Here is an 8,874-nt window from a genome sequence, read left to right as displayed (position 1 = left end):
TCTCAAAGTTGAATCTGTCCTTTGCAATGAAGGCCGTCCTGGGCAGGGACCATGCAGCAGCAGCACTAGTCTTTGCTAGATGACAGTAGTATCTGCCCTTCCATCCTGACCATGACAAAACATATGCAGACACTTTCAAACACGCTAAACAGAAAAAAATCACCACAATTGAGAATGATGTATTTAAAAGCAGGCAATAATCTCAAACTTCCTAGGAACAGCTCAAGAAAGGAAAATGAAAGACACTGGTTGTTCATGCATTTAAATGTATGAATAATGTAAAACACTTGTGAACACACTTGCTCATCTGTGTGTGTGTGTATGTGCGTGTGTGTGTGTGTGTGTGTGTGTGTGTGTGTGTGTGTGTGTGTGTGTGTGTGTACCATGGCTTGACCTCAGGGTCTCCCACTCACTTGACTTGCATGCTGGGCTGGTGCTCTGCTACTGGAGCCACACTATAATCCAGCATTTTTGCTAGCTAATTGGAGATGGATTTTGCACACTTTTCTACTTGGACTGGCTTTGGAGCTCAATCCTCTACATCTCAGCATCCTGAGAAGCTAGAATTACAGGCAAGAGACATAGCAATTCACTAATATATGTAAAACATTAAGCAGTACAAAAACAAATCAAATTCACCAAGGTAAGTTTTTCCTAAGGATGTAATTGGTAACTATCTCCTTCCCCATTAGCTAAATAAAGGATTAAATAATAGTTATTTCATTGGATTCAAAGTAAAGATTTATTAAGATCTAGCTGACTTGTGATTGAAACAAGCCAATAAAATTTAACAAACTAGGTCTAGAAGTAAGTATGTCCCATAACTTGTTAATGGCTATATGTTTACTAATACAACACATAAAATTAGATAGCAAGATACCCTTTCATATCAGAAACAAGTCAATAATAGAATTTTTCCTAAGTTAATGATGACAGTTTTATTTTTCTTCTTTCTAATATTTCATTACTCTTGTCTTATTGACCTGGGGAAGACATTTAATACATTTACAAATATTTACTAGGTAAGGCAGAGAAAAAAACAGAAGGAATAAAAGATTTAAAGATTCCAGTATGTGGTAAAATTTTATCCTTGTACTTTAGTTGAAAAAAATATATAGCGATTTATAATAAAAAACCAGTAGAGACATACATACCAATTCAAAAGCAGCAAAATTAGAGAGTAAAACAGAACAAGGCAGAAAATACACCACTTGAGAGAAAGAATTGTGAAAAATGAAGTTGGAAAATTACAAGCAGGTCTAAATTATTAGAGAGAAAAATGATCTCTATGTCAACAAACAATGGATGCCAAACTTCCACCTGTTTGGTTTCCTTAAAAATACACAACAGAATAAATGAAACCAAAGTTGAATATTCAAATACATCATGTAGGAGCACTTCTCCGGAACACAGAAAGCCTGCAGGTGAAGGTTGGAACAGAACATTGTGTTTGCTGAAAGCTGAAAGAGAATTATAAAGCTAAAATACAGCCTGGTGTAGCCATTGAACTTCAAGGATTAATCAAACAAAGGAGCTCAGAAATTTGACATCATTTATTTGAATGAGCTGGTAATTCACACTGTCTTTAAATAGAGACTTAAGGTTCTAAACAATATAGGGTTTATGATTGAAGACAAAGCAAAAGTCTTATATATGCTAATAATGTATGGTAATATAACTAATAATAAGTCAGAAATTAATGTTCCTAATTAGATACTTAAGTAGAAATACAATTGCATTAAAAGAGGAAATACAACAGTCTTAATTTTCTCATCTTACAAGAACATATATTCAACATAGCCACATAAGTAGATAACTTGAGAAATAACAGATTTGTGCATCTTCTTTATAATAATTGTGTTAACGGTAAGACTAAGATTGTATTATACACTCTCCAAATTTTCTCAAAGAAACATATATTGGTTCATGAATGTATACATGCAAGTATTCATTCAGTAGTGTCATCAGCCTTGAGAACAAATGGGAAAATAAAATAAAAATGGAACTCATGTAGCACAGCTAGCCTTCTGGCAAATGAACCCCAAGATAAGGACTCAAATGGTTTTTCTTTCTTGCTATTGTTTCTAACATATTTATAACATGATTTCTTTGTTGCTTTGTATGTCCCTCCCCCACGGTATCACCCTTGTTTCCACTGTATTTGATGTTGGTACAATTTGGAGAGGGGAAGGAAAAAACAAATCATTTAAATAGGGATATGGGTTGACCCATTGCAACAATGAGATGTACAAGTCGTTATGTCAAAAAACGAACTTTACAACTTCGGTGGGGTGGGGGACGCAGAGGGGAGAGGAGTGGGGGGGGACGGGAGCGGAGATGGGAAGGGATGGTAAGAGGAAACAAAGGAGGAGGCAACAATGCTTGATAAGAAATGTACTCATTACCTTGCTCATGTAATTATAACTCCTCTCTACGGTATTTTCACAATAAAAAAATAAATAAATATATGGGCATATTAACTTGCACACATTTTCAACATGAATCACATAGTAAATACTCACAAATCTGAAGATATCAGTCGGAGACCTTGAACTTGCCCAACTGACCCACCACCCTCAATTCTACCAACACCACATACTCAGGAAGTGCTGTGGCCTGTATTTTCTGCATTAACACTCTGAAGAAAAAGTCAAAAAAAGATTCTAATAGGAAGGGATATTCGAGCAAGGGAAAGTCACTTTGCCTGTCTGATTCAATTTCTTCCCTAGTAAAATGCTCACCCTGGGTCCTTCACTTGTCTCTAGGGCATATCTCCTAGTTTTCTACCAAGTTATGTGTTCATAAAACACTCCTCTCTGATCTTGAAAACCTTCTCTTGGCCACAAACTGTCAAGTACTCTTTCTTCCTCATTGTAAGGACTCTGTGTTCAGCTATGATTAGATAAATAAAGGATTGAATGACAAGTGAATAACTCATTGAACACGGTAGGATTTTATTCTTTGCCAACATTCTATTTTACAGACTGTTTAATACAATGGCTACTTTGCAGTTACAGATAAGTATAAAGAGATTAACGAAGAAGCTCAAACAATCAGTTGCCAATCTAGTTTACCTATTAGTTAACCAGACTGTAGTAAACTACTAGGTCCTTGTTAGTACCTGCACAGCAGAAGGAAAGTATAGCATGTATTTCCTGAAACTTCAATTGACTGGTAAAGATGGAGGATACCCGGGTCATTTCTTCCAGTGTACCCAGTCACACTTGAAGGATTTCCATCTCTTCTAGCAGGTGGAGAGGAACCTCTAGAGTCTGTGATGCTCACTGAAGTGTGCAATCTACCATCTGAAAGAATGTATGATCCCAAATATCACGTCTGCATGGATAGATTCCTCTGGGAGCCAGGTCCACAGGGTCACAACCAAATAGTTGCAGCCCCTAACATTCATGACCTCAACTCTTCCCCTACAGACAAACTGGGGACTGAGTGTGTCCCCACCCATGAGGCACAGTCAGAGGAAGGGGAGGTTCTAGGAAAAAGAGTCTCGAGCAAGTTGGATTTTTGAGAAAGTAGCCCAAGTAGGCAGCAGGTAAGTCTGACCTGTGTGTGTTCACATAGTGAACTGTGCTGCTTGAGATCTCCAAATGACAGACAAGTTCTAAAGAGTCATCCATGGCTAGGGAAAGGTGTACAAGACTTTTGAGGGTTTATTTTTCATTTTCTTTTCATGCAAAGTAATCTGACTATCTCTCATTCATCACAGATCTCACTCTGTGGCTTCATATCCCACATCACTGGCTCTTTCAGGCTTCTGTATTGAGTTTGAGTCAATGCCACAGTCCTGGTTTTCCAGCTGTTACCCTATAGAAGGTGTGCTCCTAGAATGAGGGAATAACCTCTTGCTTTCCTCCCATCTGGAAGAGCAACATTTGACACCACACACATAGCAATGCACTTTGGAGGTCAACAAAAAGATAAGCCAGCCTTCCTGCAAGAATAGAAATCAGACCGACAGAATTCAATGAAAGGGAAAGTGGTCCAATGGGTCTTCCCAAAGTCTAGCCCCTGACTACCCCTAAAGCTTTTGCAAGTGAAATAGTTGCATAAAGATTTGTGGATTATTCTTGATAGGAATAAAATCAATATTTTAATCAGCGTTCAAGATGGTGCTGGGTTGGGAGAACAGTTCTGTCTTTGAGTACTTGCTTAACACGCATGAGAGCCTAGATTCTATTCCATCTTTCCCTCCCCCCAAAATGGTGGGAAAATACACTCATAATACCCAGCCTGTATGTGTGAAAATGCAACTAGGTAACTTGAGGAAATGTATGACCCTGGGATAGATGGCAAGGAGGGAGAATGATGGAAGGGTGACCTGGATCAAGATGGATTATCCTCATAAATTGGCATGTTGAACTGAAATCCCTCTGTACAAATACTTAAAAATAAATATTAAATATGTGAACTATTTTATGTATTAGATATAAAATGATACCTAGCCAATTTCATGTAGTTAAACAATATAAACTATAGTAACATCATGGAGGAACAATCACTTTGACACCTGGTGGTATTTCCTTCTTATTGTCATTGCCATTCTCATAGTTAGCTCATAACTAGTGAGAGAAGAGATAGACATCCTAAAGATGTCCATGTTTTAAGCCCCAGAAACTGCGCATATGTTACCTTATATGGCCAAAAAAGATTTATAGATATAGGAACCCACCTTTTTAGATTATCTTGGATTGCCTTGGGTGAGCCCAAAACAAACATAAAAAATGCTTCTCTGGGGGAAAAGAAAGGGTCAGAATCAGAAAAGGAGTGAAAAACAAACAAATGAAGGCTGGGCAAAGGTAAAGTGGATCATGCATTTAAAAATACCAGCAGCCTCTAGAAACTGGAAGGCGAAGGACAGGTCCTCTCTGAGCATGTCCAGAAGGAGTGGCCAGTATCATTGGACTTCAGGTTTCCAGAACTGTAATAGAATAAACATGGATTGTTCCAGTGTACTCGTTTCTGCTAATTTGTTATAGCAGATAAAGCAGCTTCATATAGACAGATACTATGTTTGTTTCCGACAGCTGCCACATCAGATTACTATAAACTGGTGGTTTAAAACAACAAAATTTATTCACTCACAGTACCGCAGGTTAGAAGTCCAAAATGACACACTGGCAGGATACATTCTTGCACTCCAAAGCCTCCCCCTGACTTGCTGGTTGCCAGTGATATTTGGCATTCCTAGCCTTGTAGACACATCACATCAGTCCTTGTTTGTGTCACTGCACAGCAAAATGTCTTCCAATGGCCTTCATATGGACACCAGTCAGTGGGCATAGGGACTTCCCTCAACAAGTTCTACATGAACATAACATAGTAATATCTGCAGATAGCTTAATTCCAAATAAAATCATGTTCTCATGTTCAAGTAAATATGTTTTGGGGAAGGTGTGAGGATGCTAATCAATCAAGGATAAATGACAGATAAATATAGATAGAAATATAGGTAGGTAGGTAGGTAAGAAGACAAACAGGCAGACAGACAGACAGATAGATAGATAGATAGATAGATAGATAGATAGATAGATAGATAGATAGATAGATAGATAGATAGATAGATAGATTGATTGATTGATTGATTGATTGATTGATATAGAGATGAGAGATTCTTTGGCAATGCCATTTTCAAGGCAATTTATAGGTTTCTATAGAATATAGAAACATATTTTATTGTGTTACTATACAAATATTTGTTTATTTGTTTATTTATTTATTTATTGCTAGTCCTTGGTTTTGAATTCAGGGTCTGGGCACTGTCTTGGGCTTTTTCAGCTGACTGTTAACATTCTATCATTTGAGCCACAGCTCCACTTCCTGCCTTTTTTTAGTGATTAAGATAAGATAAGATTCTCATGGACATTCCTGCCCTGGCTGGCTTTGAACTGTGATCTCCATATCTCAGCTTCCTGAGTAGCTAGGATTATAGGCATGTGCTACTGGAGCCCAGATGCAAAATTTATTGCTTATGCGTTTCACCAGTTAACAAACTGTCATGTTTATCTGAGCACACATTTCTTCAATAGAGGAATCATCTGGTTTCTATTGACCTATTCTATATGGGATATTGGCAAACTAAATAGAAAATAAACTTGTAAATTGTTTTGCATGAAAGACCAGAAAAAGAACAAGATAAATTAATCAAAAGTAAAAAGTAAAAAAAAAAGCAAAAAAGCCTTCAGCCATACATAATCTTAAAGACCAGGTGTACTGCCACATCAAAGATAAATTAATCTTGTTTTGATTTTCCCTATGATATTGAATTTAAAAAGATGGATAAAAGTCCATTCCAAGGGGAAAAGTGCTGTATAATACAATTATAACCACTCTAGATTTTCTTCTTTCTTGGTTGTGAACATTTTCAATCAGAGTAATAGTCCAATGCCTTCAAACAAATGCTTTCTCAAAACATAGGCTTGTCAAGAACTATGAAAGGTATGACATGTATAAACTAGTTGGTGAGACTGGGGTGTGAACTCTGATCTTAACATTTGATAGGCAGGTCCTCTCACCCCTGACCTACACCCCTATTTGGTGTTTTGTAAAGTGTGAAGAATTACAAATGGTCTGGATTTCACCCTACTCACAAATGAGCAGGTGATCCTGTCACAGCTTCATGGGTGCTATAGAAGGCAGGAGATTCATGGGTAACATTGAAGAGTGTGTCATTATTTTCTTAACCAGTTGCCAATTCCCAGATCTTACAGAGTGATATAGAAAGTGCCAGATGATAGCTTCACTTACTGCCACTGCCTTATGAGGAAAAAAAAAGGAAAAAAAGAAAATTGTGGGTTAAGAAACATCAATCCTTTATAATACTGCTAGACAAAAAGTCTTCAACTTTGGTCTAGAAAGAGATGGTATTTAGGCTGGAGGTGTGGCTTAAGATTTAGGCAGGGTGCCAGTGGCTCACACTTGTAATCCTAGCTACTCAGGAGGCTGAGATCTGAGGATCGAGGTTCAAAGCCAGCCCAGGAAGGAAAGACCATGAGATGCTTATCTCCAATAAACTACTCAGAAAACCAGAAGTAGTATTGTGGCTCAAGTGGTAGAGTGCTAGCCTTGAGCTGAAGAACTCAGGGATAGCGCCCAGGCCCAGAGTTCAAGTCCCATGACCGACAAAAAAAAAAAAAAAAAAGATTTAGGGTGGAGGTGGTGTGGCTTAAGTGGTAGAGCCCTTGCCGAGCAAGTACAAGGCCCTGTGTTCAAACCAGAGAGGGAAAAAAATGTTTAAAGGTGGTTCAAAACAATGCCTATCATTGCTTGTAAGATGTGATCTAATGCAAGAGATCTGTGGCAAATGGGCTCCAACTATGTCTACCTTCCTCTGCCTTCTGCATAATGACTTTCTGATGGAGACTCCAGTAGCTCAGGAAGTATTTGCAAGAATTGACTAGCAAGATTGTGTCAAATTAAAAGGCTTCTTTAGGCTGGGTACGGGTGGCTCACACCTGTCATCCTAGCTACTCAGGAAGCTGAGACCTGAGGATCACAGTTCAAAGCCAGCCTGGGCAAGAAAGTCTGTGAGATTCTTATCTCCAATAAACCACCAGAAAACCAGAAGTGGTGCTGTGACGCAAGTGGAAGAGCGCTCACCTTGAGCTGAAGAGCTGAGGGACAGCGCCTAGGCCCAGAGTTTAAGCCCCACGAGGGACAAAAAAGGGCTTCTTTACAATAAAAGAAAACATCATGTTTCTCATATGTGGAGTTTGAGAGGGAAAAGAGAGTCCAAGAGGGTTAAAGATGACTATTAGGTATATGAAAGGAGAAAAGAGGCTAAAGAAGAAGATTCAAGAATGTAGTAGAAGGGCTGTTAGGAATAAAATTTGGTATATACATATATACATATACATCTGTATATATACATATGTACATATATATACAGATGTATATGTATATATGTACATATGTATGTATATACATATGTACATATATATACAGATGTATATGTACATATGTACATATGTATATATACATATATATACATATACCAAAGATAAAAATATTCTAATGAAACTCATTACTCTGCATAATTAATATTCACTAATGAAATAATGTAATAATTGTCAAGATAGTAATTTAAGGAGTTGAATATGATCATTATATGCATATGTGAAAATGGTTAAATCTCTCATGCTCTACAATTAATATTCCCTTATTTTAAAAATGGGGCATTAAAATGGTTAAGAGCTCTTCCTTTGTGTCCAACCACAGGAGTTCAAATCATTTTTTAATGCCGAAATTGAAGAAAAAATAGAGGAATAATCTATGTCTTAGTATCTGTTTGTGTAAGTCAAGATAATATTAACACCATGAAGTCATTGCAGTTGCCTAGACAATGTAAATGGTAAACAGGAATATTTGGCACATAAGTGTCCCACAAATGTTGATAGTGCTCTAAAAGAAAGTCAATTTAAAAATCATCTCATGCATTTCAGCTTCTGTATTGACATTTCTGCTTTGCCTGAGGAATTAATCTGAAATGGATCAGTGCTTGCACAGATTCTGCTTCAATTTGCAAGGCAGACATCTAAGGTAATTCCATTATCAATGAGATAATGGAATTGGGACTTACCTGAATGCCTTCCAGGTTCAAATCTGGAATCATCCAGCCCTTTGCCTAAAGTCACACAGATTTCATACCAGCTGTTCTAATGGATGATTCCTCTTCTAAGGAAAAAAAAACAGCTCACAGTTTCAAGTAATCAAAAATCTCTAAGTTCACAAAAGCCTTGAAAGATTTAATGACAGCATTTTCTTAAATAATTTCAGCACACTTTTGACCACCTTTATAAAGCAATTGCTGTCTTTTGGGTGGGGCAAATATTTCTTAGCTTCCATGAAAGAAATACAACT

The 8,874-nt window shown here is 37.4% G+C and overlaps 1 long non-coding RNA gene across 2 annotated transcripts; it reads right to left on the bottom strand.

Annotated features, from left to right (window-relative positions):
• Window positions 1–2,952: 2,952 nt before the first annotated feature.
• LOC138828995 (uncharacterized) lies at window positions 2,953–8,640 on the bottom strand. Of its 2 annotated transcripts, XR_011372460.1 has the most exons (4): window positions 8,594–8,640; window positions 4,843–5,319; window positions 4,688–4,747; window positions 2,953–3,949 (listed from the first exon to the last, which is right to left on the bottom strand). It is a non-coding gene; the product is annotated as an uncharacterized lncRNA (long non-coding RNA). The 2 variants fall into 2 exon arrangements; XR_011372459.1 differs by having other exon boundaries at window positions 4,688–5,319.
• Window positions 8,641–8,874: the final 234 nt, after the last annotated feature.

The sequence above is a fragment of the Dipodomys merriami genome, unplaced genomic scaffold (genome assembly GCF_024711535.1).
Source record: "Dipodomys merriami isolate MVZ:Mamm:240054 unplaced genomic scaffold, mDipMer1.0.p SCAF_17, whole genome shotgun sequence".
Taxonomy (NCBI): domain Eukaryota; kingdom Metazoa; phylum Chordata; class Mammalia; order Rodentia; family Heteromyidae; genus Dipodomys; species Dipodomys merriami.
Note: the sequence above shows the minus strand (reverse complement) of the source record. Positions and strands in the feature narration are given on the sequence as shown.